Source organism: Bos taurus, chromosome 2 (genome assembly GCF_002263795.3).
Source record: "Bos taurus isolate L1 Dominette 01449 registration number 42190680 breed Hereford chromosome 2, ARS-UCD2.0, whole genome shotgun sequence".
Taxonomy (NCBI): Eukaryota; Metazoa; Chordata; class Mammalia; order Artiodactyla; family Bovidae; genus Bos; species Bos taurus.
The window spans coordinates 92304726-92317559 of NC_037329.1; positions in this window are offsets into that span (position 1 = coordinate 92304726).

Genomic DNA, 12834 nt, shown 5'->3' on the forward strand with positions numbered 1-12834 from the left:
CAGGAAGAAGGTTAACGGTAGTACAGGTGGTTACAGAATGATTGATAGCTTGAGTAACTACCAGAGAAAGACTGTGTAACTCTTTCAATTGGGCAACAGACTCCAGAGAACAATGTAATTTAGAAAAATACAGAGCATGGAATGATCCAGGGCAGGTCACTTGGCTACAAGAGGAGATGACAGACACAAGAAGCTGATGATCGAATGGTAATAAAAAGGGATGCACTGGGGAAGGAGCAGTTGGCAGAGGCTCCAAAGGGGCAAATCAGAAATGGCTGAGGCTGGGGATGAACCTTGTCCACACTCAGGAAGGAAGGAGGGAGAATAATCTTCCCAGGCTTAAGTTGGTACAGCTCCAATTTGCTCCCTTATAGCTGACTTGGAGACTCAGAAATTCTGCTTAGAGAAAACCATCATCTGCCAATGTCAAGATCTTGCTGTGGGGGCATGAAATAACCCCTAAATATTGCTTGTAATTTTTCTCTTCTGAAGCAAGATTTTCTGGGGGAGAAATCCATGTATTCACTTTCTTCTCTTGGTTCCAAAAGTACATAGGAGAAAGCTCTTAAATGACCTTTATCCAAGTTGTATCTAATCCTATCCTTCCAGAGGTGAAAGGTTAGCCCGTGAACTTGGTGAAGCAACAGACAATTTAGTGTTTAATTCCTGCAATCTCCATTTGTTTTTTGTTACTTGGTTAGGGACATGGCCCTGGAAAGATAATCTTTCGAGAAAAGTCATTTTGAGTGCTGATGATTATTACAAAGAACACATAATGACCAAATCCTACTCAAAATACCATGAATAACTGCGCTCTAGAAATACTGTGTTTGCGAAGACGTTATATAAATCAGTGCCTCATAATGGTTCATTTAAAGTGTGATTAGGGTAATGGATTTAACAGTCAAAGGCAGTTGTTCTTTTCTACACTGAAAGCACTTGCTAGACACTTGAAGTGTTGATCTGGCTAACAAGATCTTTCTTTTCTTAAAAACTTCCACTTTTCATGGGTCAAAAAAATTAGAAGTCTCCCTTCAGATGTTTCAAGAAGAAGACATTAAAATAAAGGCTGAATACAAGTAGCTGCTGTCACACTAGTTAGGTGGAAGAGAGAGGACAAAAGGAATATTGAAAATGGAGGATGGGGATTTTGAAAATCAAAAATTTGAAATTTTCCTCTAAGTCAGAGAGCGACCTGATTCTGCATTTTGCCTGTTTATGCTCTTTTAGTCCCTACATTTTTTTTGAAGATTAAGCTTTAGCCAAGGACAGCCTACAAGATGCAGATGGTATTGATTAAATTCTGAGAGGGAGTCTAAATTGATCTAACATAAATTACCCTTGAAACCAAAGAATAAGAATGAGTGATTAGGGATGGGGCCTGAAATGAAGATAATTACATTGAACCACCAGTTAGTCCTCTCATAGAGAAGTCCTTACAGTAGTGAACAAATAATGCCTCAGTTCCCTCTATCAGAAATTGAACAAAACACTTCCCCTTCTCATCAAGTGCTGTGAGGCTCAATTACTTCCTGAAATCTACTTGGAAATCTTCACACAAAAGGTGTTATGGATGTGAAATGAAATGTTAGTATCCAACAGCACATGGGTCTCACTCTCTTTACGCCTTTTCAAGTGTCGACCACTTCTGCCACCACCCCCAGTCCCTTGACTAATTGTCTCATGTCTAAAAATTGCAGGTAAGTTGACCACAGACATGGAGCCACCTTCATTATGGTCCTTCAAAATTACCTAAATCATATTTCTATCTGAGCATGTGCTGCACTCTTGGGAGTTTGATGAGTGATACAGAAAGTCAAAGGCCAAAACAATAACCAGTGAAGTCATCAGAACATGTATGATTTAAAAATTGGCAAGATGAGCTTCACCAGTGACATGAGTGGATCATTGTCATTGTTAAAGGTGCATGGACTATGCACATCCAACGTGAGAAAGGACGAATGAAGTCTAGTCCCTGCAGATCTGAGGCAGGGGATTAGCCAGGGACCTTGACAAAATGGCAAATTTAGATTGGATTCTTTTTTTCAAGAAGTCTAGAAACATGGATTTTTATGTAAACTCTCCAACATTTTAAATGTTGTTGACAATTAAAAAATAACATGGTGTGTCAAGCAAAGTATGGATGGAGGCCATATACGACCTCTAGGTCACCAGGGTGCCACTTTTGATTTGAAAAATATTCCATGGCACAATAATGTAGTTTTCAGATAAATGCTCATTTTTGGAGCAAAAGATTTCTTTTTTTAGTGACTATAGCTGAAATTTCTGCCAGGTATAGAACTATCCTGATCCAGTTCAAAAACAATAATTCCTGGAAATCAACCATGGGTCAAACACGATCAGCCAAACAGAATGTGAGCCCCATCCTCAAAGTGCTCACAGAATAGGAGATAAGATCAGACAGACTCACTAATGCCCACAGCCTGCTGCTGCTGCTGCTGCTAAGCCGCTTCAGTCGTGTCTGTGCAACCCCATAGACAGCAGCCAATCAGGCTCCCCCGTTCCTCGGATTCTCCAGGCAAGAACACTGGAGTGGGTTGCCATTCCTTCTCCAATGCATGAAAGTGAAAAGTGAAAGTGAAGTCGCTCAGTCGTGTCCGACTCTTAGCGACCCCATGGACTGCAGCCTACCAGGCTCCTCCGTCCATGGGACTTTCCAGGCAAGAGTACTGGAGTGGGGTGCCATTGCCTTCTCCGGCCCACAGCCTAAGGAGGAGCAAAACAAGAGCCAAAACAGAAGCACCAACCCAGGGCCACAGGTTCCAAGGAGGAAGTAAGCAATGCAGTTGTGGATTCCAGGGAAGGGACTTCAGGAAATATGTGGCCTTAAATAAACCATGGACTGTGTAGCCCACCAGGCTCTTCCATCCGTGGGATTCTCCAGGCAAGAATTCTGAAGTGGGTTGCCATTCCCTTCTCCAGGAGATCTTCCCAACTCAGGGAATCAAACCCGGGTCTCCTGCACTACACACAGATTCTTTACCATCTGAGTCACCAGGGAAGCCCTGAAATAAACCATGAGAGTGGATGGGGTTTTGACAGATGGGGATGCTAGAGGAGAGCATTTCTGGCAACAGCTTGAGTGAGGACATGGATGGGTGAGGCTGGGGAGTGGTTAAGGAAGTATGCACAGCCAAGTTTGGCCACAGCATAGAAGTGGGGGGAACCTGTGGAGACAAAGGTTGAGCACAGTGGTGGGCTCCATATTGTGGAGAGCATTGAATGTTCAGGTGGGGTATGTACACCAATAGTGTGGGTAATAAGGAACAAATGAAGGATGCTGGGGGCTTCCAGATAGTGCTAGTGGTAAAGAACCTGCCTGCCCATGCAGGAGACATAAGAGACATGGGTTAGATCCCTGGGCCGGGAAGATAACCTGCAGGAGGGCATGAAAACCCACACCAGTATTCTTGCTTGGAGAATCTTTTGGACAGAGGAGCCTGGTGGGCTGTGGCCCATAAGGTCGCAAAGAGTCAGGTATGACTGGAGCGACTTAGCACACACACACTCATGAAGGAGACTGAGGACTTCCCAGGCGGCACAGTGGTAAAGGATCTGCTTGCCAATGCAGGAGACACAGGAGAAGCGGGTTCGATCCCTGATTAGGAAGGATCCCCTGGAGTAGGAAATGGCAACCCACTCCAGTATTCTTGCCTGGAAAATTTTATGGACAGAGAAGGCTGGCAGGCTACCATTCATGGGGTCTCAAAGAGTCAGACATGACTGAGCATGCATACGTAGATATAGAAGGAGATTGAACTGGATAGACTTATCACTTGTTAGTTTCTGCTTATCTGAGCCCATCTACCTGGAGATACAGAAAACTCTTTATCCACTGGCACAACTACATTCAAGTCTTGAGTTAATCCTTCCCAGTTGGGCTATGTGATATGAGCCCATGCCCACCAGTGAGTGAGGTCTAAAATTAGTTGACTTTCCTAACTCTAGCATTCCTGATGTCCCATGGGTGTCCATCTTCCCCCAAACACAGATTGAGGGGCTCAGTCATCCATGGGATGGCATTTTCTCCCATGTTCCTGATGTGTACCAAGGACTAGAATTCAGCCTTGAACACTAATGAGCCTGCCTAGAGTTTTAACCAAATCTCTTTGATGTTTGCTGACTTCACTTTTATGATTGAGTGTGAGAAGAAGGCATTGTGCTCCATTTTATCTCAGTAATTACCTGGAGACCATCTCTAATCCGTGGGGACTATTCCTTACAAAGCAAAAAGCCTTCACCATCTGATTGGCATACCCAAGACTCAGAGATTCCCATTATGGGAACTTTCTGCTTTTAGTTCAATCAGTTCACTTGTTTGGTCATGTCCATCTCTTTGTGACTCCATGGACTGCAGCATGCAAGGCTTCCCTATCCATCACCAACCCCCAGAGCTTGCTCAAACTCACATCCATCCAGTTGGTGATGCCATCCAACCATCTCATCCTCTGTTGTCCCCTTCTCCTTCTGCCTTCAATCTTTCCCAGCATCAGGGTCTTTTCCAAGGAGCCAGTTCTTTGAATTAGGTGACCAATTATTGGAGTTTCAGCTTCAGTGTCAGTCCTTCCAATGAATATTCAAGGTTGATTTTCTTTAGAATTGACTGGTTTGAGTGTGCTGTTGGTGGCTGCAATTTGGATGGCTGGATACTCTCTTTGGAGCCTTATACCTTGCATTCACATCTTATCTCTATCCTGCCAGCTTTTCACATTCCAATTAATGTAAATAAAATCAAACTAAAAATACAATTCTCAGTTGCTCTAGTCACACTGGAAGTCCTTAGTAGCCATAGGTGGCTACCAGCTGCCGTATTGGACAGGACCACTAGAAAACCTTCCAGTCATCTCAGAAATTTCTATTGGACAGCCGTGAAGGCGCTGCTTTGTATCACTAACCAAATGGGCTCAGTTCTGAACTATGCTGATGCAATTATAGATGCACACACATTCATGCACAAACACACACTGAGCTCGAATGAGCTTTACTATCACCAGCTCTTATCTGCCTGAATTGGAGTAGGAGAAAAGAAAAAAGAAGGGACTGCTGTTCAAGGGACTGGTATGAACACCCAGAAACAGATATTTGGCTTGAAAAATTAATCAAAATGGAATGTAAACTAATAAAACTAAGAAGAAAATAAAACAGAAAGGAAAGGAATGTAGTGATATGTGGTATAATACTAGAGCATTAATAAAAAGCCATCAATGTAAATCACAGGAAATGATTACAACCCTAGATAAGTTATAAGCAAGGCCCATTTTTGGAATAGAGTTTCAAATTATATTGTATTATACACAATAAAAGATATTATGGAACTTTAAAAAAAAAAGGTGCTGTTGAGAGAAACCAAAAATGCCTCCAGCCTGTATATATCTTGTTTGCTCATAAAAATCAAGGATATTGAATTTTTGAACTCTGTACCAATGGAGATTTAATGTGCTTGCACTTGAGAGGATATCATAATGAAGCAACACTTGTTGATATGGGTCCTAGAGTCTTTTTATGCTAACTGGGGACCCCTTGCCCTGACCCCAAATGGAAGAGACCCTGGACGAGAATGCAGATTTCCTGAAGCAGAGATCTAGTGGGTCCTGTTCTCATGCATCTCCAGGGCCTAGTATAGCACCTCTGACACAGTAGATTGTAAATAAACAATTGTTGAGTGAAAGACGGAAAGAAGGACAAGTGAGTGAGTGAAGACTGGGCATATTAATCTGGAAATCTTAACTTTCATGCTAAAACAGAGACCTGTTAGCATCCTCAGAATCAAACAGGGGGCTTGCCTAATTTTTCTTTGATTTGAAAGTATAGCTTTTGAAAAAATTATATATTTGCATGGTTATAAAAATATAAAGAAACAAACTATTTTATATAGGATGGATAAACCATAAGGTCCTACGGTACAGCACAGGAAAAAAAAAAAATATATATGTATATATGTATGTATTGGGCTTCCCAGGTGGGGCTAGTGGTAAGGAACCCATCTGCCAATGCAGGAGATGTAAGAGACTCGGGTTTAGTCCCTGGGTTGGGAAGACCCTCTGGAGGAGGGCACGGCAATCCACTCCAGTATTCTTGCCTAGAGAATGTCATGGAAAGAGATGCCTGGTGAGCTACAGTCCACGGGGTCGCAAAGAGTTGGACACAATTGAAGCAACTTATGCACACATATATATGTATTACTGAGTCACTTTGCTGCATAGAAGAAATTAACACAATATTGTATATCAATTATATACTTCAATAAAAGTTTTAAAAAATAAACAGTGAGAAATTCTGCTGCTCCTGTACCCCATATTCCTAGTTCCTGTGCTCACCTCTTATTAGCAACTGCTATATTTAATTTCTTATAAATTTTTCTAGTTACTTTATGTATATAGTAACAAATTTAAATTTAGGTTATTTCTCCTTTTTTAAATATCAAAAGCATCTTACACATTATTCTGCATTTTGCTGTTTTTTATTCAATAAGTTCTCAAAGATCTTTCCATGTTGATCTTTTTTTGTACACAGAGTCAGCTTCACTCATTTTTTTGCTTGTTTCATAGTATTCTATTATTATTATTATTTTTAAATTTTATTTTTTAATTAGTCGAAAATTGTATCTCAATTTTGTGTTGGTTTCAGCCATACAGTAGTGTGAATCAGTCATAATTATATGTGTGTATATATATATATATATATATATATCCCTTCCCTCCTGAACCTCCCTCCCCTTCCCCGAATCCCACCCGTCTAGGACATCACAGAGCACCAGGCTGGGATCCCTGTTATTTAGCAAACTCCCAGTATTTTACACATGATAGTAGAAGAAGCCTAGTAGTAGATAGTAGTAGAAGGCAATGGCACCCCACTCCAGTACTCTTGCCTGGAAAATCCCATGGATGGAGGAGCCTGGTGGGCTTCCGTCTCTGGGGTCGCACAGAGTTGGACACGACTGAAGCGACTTAGCAGCAGCAGCAGTAGCAGTGTATATATGTCAATGCTACTTTCTCAGTTCATCCCACCCTCACCTTCAATTGCTGTATCCGCAAGTACATTCTCTGCTAGCTTCATCAGTACCATTTTTCTAGAGTCCATATATATATATATATATACACACACACACATTAATACAATGTGTTATGACAAAGATAAGATACTTGTCTTTCTCTTTCTGACTTACTTCACTCTATATAAGAGGCTCTAGGTTCATTCACCTCACTACAACTGACTCAAATTTGTTCCTTTCTGTGGCCAAGTAATGTTTCATTGTATAAATGTACCACAGCTCCTTTATCTATTCATCCATCGATGGACATCTAGATGGCTTCCATGTCCTAACGATTGTATATATTGCTGCAATGAACATTGGGGTACATGTGCCTTTTAGAATTGTGGTTTTCCCAGGGGATATGCCTAGTACTGGGATTGCTGGGTCATATGGTAGATTTATTCCTAGTTTTTTTAACAAATCTTCATAATGTTTTCCATAATGGCCCTATCAGTTTACCTTCCCACCAATAGTGCAGGAGGGTTCCCTTTTCTCCACATCCTCTCTAGCATTATTTGTTTGTATTAATAGATTTTTTGATGGCCATTCTGACAGATGTGAGGTGATACCTCATTGTAGCTTATCTGTATGTTTTCTTTGGAGAAATGTCTGTTTAGGTCTTCTGCCCATTTTTTGGATTGGTTTGTTTGCTTTTCTGATATTGAGCTGTATGAGCTGCTTATATATTTTAGAGATTAACCCGCTGCCAGTTGCCTTGTTTGTAATTATTTTCTCTCATTCTGAAGGTTGTCTTTTCATCTTGTTTATAGTTTCCTTTGGTATGCAAGAGCTTTTAAGTTTTATTAGATCCCATTTGTTTATTTTTGTTTTTATTTCCATTAATCTAGGATGTGGGTCAGAGAATCTTGCTTCTATTGTATTTATACATCACGGTTTATTTAAACAATTTATTGATTTAACAATTTAGGTTATTTCATTTTTTTTTTGGTCTTACAAATAATACTGTGATGAATATCTTAAACATATGTCCTTTCATTCATTTGCAAGTCCATTTGTAACAGAAATTTCCATAAGTGAAATTGATGAGGCAAAAGATAGATGCATTTGTGAACTTTGATAGATTTTGCTAAATTGCTCTCCATATGGGGTTATGCTAACATACACTCCCACAAGCAATGTACGGGAGGGTCTGTTTCCTACAGCCTCATCAATGGGGTGTGTTATCGAATCTTTGGATTTTTGCCAACCTGATAGGAGAAAAATGGTATCTCAATGTAGTTCTAATTTGCATATCTTTTATCATGAGTGAAGTCGAGCATATTTCCAAATGTTTAAGAGCTATTCATATTTCATTTTCTGTGAACTGTTTATATCTTTTGCCCAGATTTTCCTATCAGCTTGTTGGGCTTTGATTTCTCTATTTGTAGAAACTTTTTATCTATTGGAGAAATTAGCTCTTTGTTTATACATGAATTGCAATTTTTTTTGTAGTTTGTAGATAGCTTTGGACTTCGTTTATCTATGTGTGTGTATTTGTCATATAGAAGCTTTTATTTTTGTATGTATAAAGATTCATCAATTTTTTTATGACTTCTGGAGTTTGGATTAGTTTTTTAAAAATCTTTCCATACCATGGATTAAAAATTTTCCAGATTCTTTTAGTAATTTTATAGTTTTATTTCTAACATCAAAATATCTGATCCACTTGGAATTTATCATCACACAGAGTAGGAGGTAAAGACTGAATTTTTTTTTTTTCCTAAATGCCTACCTTTTTGTACCAACACCATTTATTAAATATCCTGTCTTTTATCTTTTCCCTGCTGGTCTGAAGTGCCAGTTGTAACATATACCAAATTGAGGAATGCTCATTGTTGGGTGGAATCCCAGGGACGGGGGAGCCTGATGGGCTGCCGTCTATGGGGTCACACAGAGTCAGACATGACTGAAGCGACTTAGCAGCAGCAGCAGCATTATTGGGTGGAGATTCAAGAACACTTGAACATCTTATTTGCTCATTGTGAAATCTGTTGGGTTTGACTTATGGGGCAAGGAGGAACTACTCCCAGGTCTCCTAGCCTTGTTACAGATCCCCAGTAGGCCCTCTAATGGCTCTAGGAAGACCAACTAAGGATGGCAGAGTTTTACTCTCTTGCCATATGAACCCTTAGGATTTCAGGTCTCTATAGTCAATGCTTCTGGGCTCCAGGCAGAAGCATAGGCTACACCTTCTTAAAGAGATTGCAGGGGCAGTCATTCAGGATGAGAGGAAAGAGGAAGGTGTATAACCTTCACAAAAATCACTTCACCTGAGTTTTTGTCTTTATCTGGGAAAGGATGGAGCTGAAGGAGGTTAATTCCAAGGTCCCTTTAAGCACTGAGATGCCTTGAATCACCAGTGAGAAAGAAGGGTCTGATGGGAGCATTTCAGCCGCCATGACAAGGGGGCTGGATCGCATTCCACACTCGGTCACTGGCTCTACCACATAAATTGTGCCCTCCAGTGAGGTCAGTTCCAGGCCTCTTTGTGTAAATCTGAGACCAAGACTGACCACTTGTGAAATGCCTGGAGAACAGGGGAAGGAACATAGAAAGATTTATGACGTAACAAAAGATTTGCAAGACTGAAGGAGTGAGAGAAGGCATACTCTCTCTCGTTGTGATCTCTAAGCCCCAAATAATCCATCGACCTGCAAACTTTTGAACCTGTCCTATTGCCCTCCTAGGGTTTATGTGCTTTGACATTTTCAAATATAGTATGAGCTCTTCTAGTGTGAAAGTAAAGATTCTTGCTCATTGCAAGGGCAAATTTCAAGATGACATGATCAAAGATGGAAGAAGGACCAAATGTTGGGAGTAGTTATTTACATCATCCTGAATAAAGAGCCCCATGGGTACCATATCAAAGCTCTGTTTGTGACATTCAAAAACCCCAGCCAACTAGCAGCAGTAGGGTATTAGATGAGCTGGCAAACAGTCTTCTTTTTTATGTAGATCCTAAAAGCATCACATATTTAAATCATAGATCAGAATAACATATCTAAAATGGCTGGAAGGCAAACATATTCGAGTTTAAACGACATGCATAAAAAATACGAATAACCATCTTCCTGTATTAATCATATCAAAATGATTTTGTTTTTCTACCATTTGCAGATGTCTCTCACTAAGCAAAGTAACACATTTCTATTTCAAGGCTATTAACAGTGGAGCAGCTGTACACTACCAGAGAATTTTTAGAAATCATAATGAAATTAAATAGCAGATAGAACAGAAAAAAAAAGATAGTGACTTTAGAGCTATGCTTGGCTGAGGATATTACCATATTAAATATATATTTCAAGTACATGATACATTTCCATAGAGGGATGCTAGATCAATATATTAGAGTTAATTGGAGCCTTGAGGTTTAAACGAATCCCACATTTAAGAGAGCAAAATGCTTGTCTCTGGAGGAGTGAGACAACCTTTTATTTATATATTATGACTCTCTGTTGAATGTGAAAAGTTGTTCTGTGGGTGAAACTGCAACTGATGCTCTGTGAAGTTCCTGATACTGTCACCAATAAACAGCATTTGCTGAATAACCATTGTGCGCCAAATGGCATTCAGAATTCAACCCTGGATATTATTTCTGTTTTATCCATTACTTCTAGGAAGGGGGATGAAGCATTCTTTGTTTTGTTTGGCTTTGTTTTCAGGAGAGAGAATCCTGAGTATAGTTGTGTCTCATCATCCTATGTTCTAAAGTGACTCACTAACCACTGAGTTCTTAAACATGTCCTCCATTTTTAGTTGCGCTTATTTTTCTCACCTCTGAGGAAACTCTTGAAGGAGTCAAAAAGTGCATCTGTGAAGCTATGTCATAACATGACAAGGGGAAAATATCTCAGAGGATATGTTTTTATTAAAGTTTATATTTTTAATTAAATACTGTATAATAATAATGAGGGTACATGCTAACAAAATAAATAAAAATGAAAATCGTATCACTAGCACAATTTGTATACATATATATGTGATATCTTAAGAAATAGTTGAATCTGTGAAACATATATGTAATTTTCATTTTTATTGATTATATAAATATAAACTCAATTCCACAGTTTCAATTATTTTTTAAATTAGAGTTGTATCAGGCACATAAAACCCAAATGAAATAATAGCAAATTTTGATTGTTTTGCCTTTGGAAAGCACTATTTTATGGAAAAAATAGTTTCTTACTGCTGCTGCTGCTGCTAAGTCGCTTCAGTCGTGTCCAACTCTGTGCGACTCCATAGACGGCAGCCCATTAGGCTCCCCTGTCCCTGGGATTCTCCAGGCAAGAACACTGGAGTGGGCTGCCTTTTCCTTAGTTTCTTACTAATCATATACTAATATCACTATCTTTAGTTTCAGAAAAGAAAGGCAATGAGTTGAACATTCAAATATTACAGATGAATTAAAACAGACAAAAAACAGAAATAAAGAAAAAAAAAGAATTAAAAAAAAATCGTGTAGTGGCTATGAGGTTACAGGTTATTTCTGTTTGTAACAAAGAAAGATTTTTAACTCTCTTATCTATACTACCTGTATGTGCCACCATTTTGTTCTTACAAAGCACAGCTGAAAACCTGTTCAAAAGCGTTATGACATGTCATAGAATAATTCGTTATTGTTGGGTTGCTTATGAAAGTGACTTGGACTCCTACAGTAGGGATTTTATTAAAAAAAATATTAGTCTTCTGTTTCACATACCTGAACTCATCTTAAAATGAACTACTGATTTACTTGTCTTTTGACTTTACAACATATTTTGAATATCACTAAAAATATCTCACTGGTGTTGTACACACTAATTTTACACAAAGCAAAAATAAGGTGTGTGTAATGGAATTGTGTGACAAAGCACACTGTTGGTGAGCTTCCTGGCTTTTCAAAGTTTTGATAAAGCCAACCCATAGAGTAGACACTAATCAAAGGATCCAGTCAATAGCCGCTTTCTCTGGTAGGAGTAGAAGAGAACACGTCTATACATTACATGTCAGTTTGTCCCCATTCATAAGTTATCCAAATTAAAAGCTAAGCACATAATTAATGGACCTCCCTGGTGTCTCAGTGGAAAAGAAACTGCCTACAATGCAGGAGACCCGGGTTCGATCTCTGGGTTGGTAAGATCCCCTGGAGAAGGAAGTGGCAACTCACTCCAGTATTCTTGCCTCAGAAATCCCATGGACAGAGGAACCTGGCAGGGCTACAGTCCGTGGGGTTGCAAAGAGTCAGACATGACTGGATGACTAAACAACAACAAAACTAATACGCTGGTAGACTGCATCCTTTTTATTTAGGAGGTGCTGGTGTTGCGGACAGGGCCAGTAGGAAATCACGTAAAGCCACCATTTCAGTGTGGGCCCTCCAAGGAAATCAAAACAGGACAGTGTATTTCAATGGATTCCAGATTTGCAAAAGTGTTTTAATTCTCCCTGACATGGTTTTATATTTAAATAAAAAACCTCAGGTTCCAGTCTTCTTTTCCTGCCTAGTTCCAGAAAACTTCTAAAGAAGCAAAGCAAGAGAGGGTTCCAATTATCTCCAGTGCTCTCAGGGAGCCTTTTTAAAGGCAAAATATAATTTGTTTTACAGCAAAGCACCTCCAACACATAGTCTGTAAGAGAACTTTGATGACGTGTGGTGGGTTCTTTTTGCCTATCAGAAATATTCTCTCTTCATTTTTTCCTCGCAGAGTCAACACACAATATTAAGCGACCCGTCTGCAGTATCTAATTAACAAACTGACTGCAGAAGATCACTTACAATGTAAAATATTAAATCATCGAAA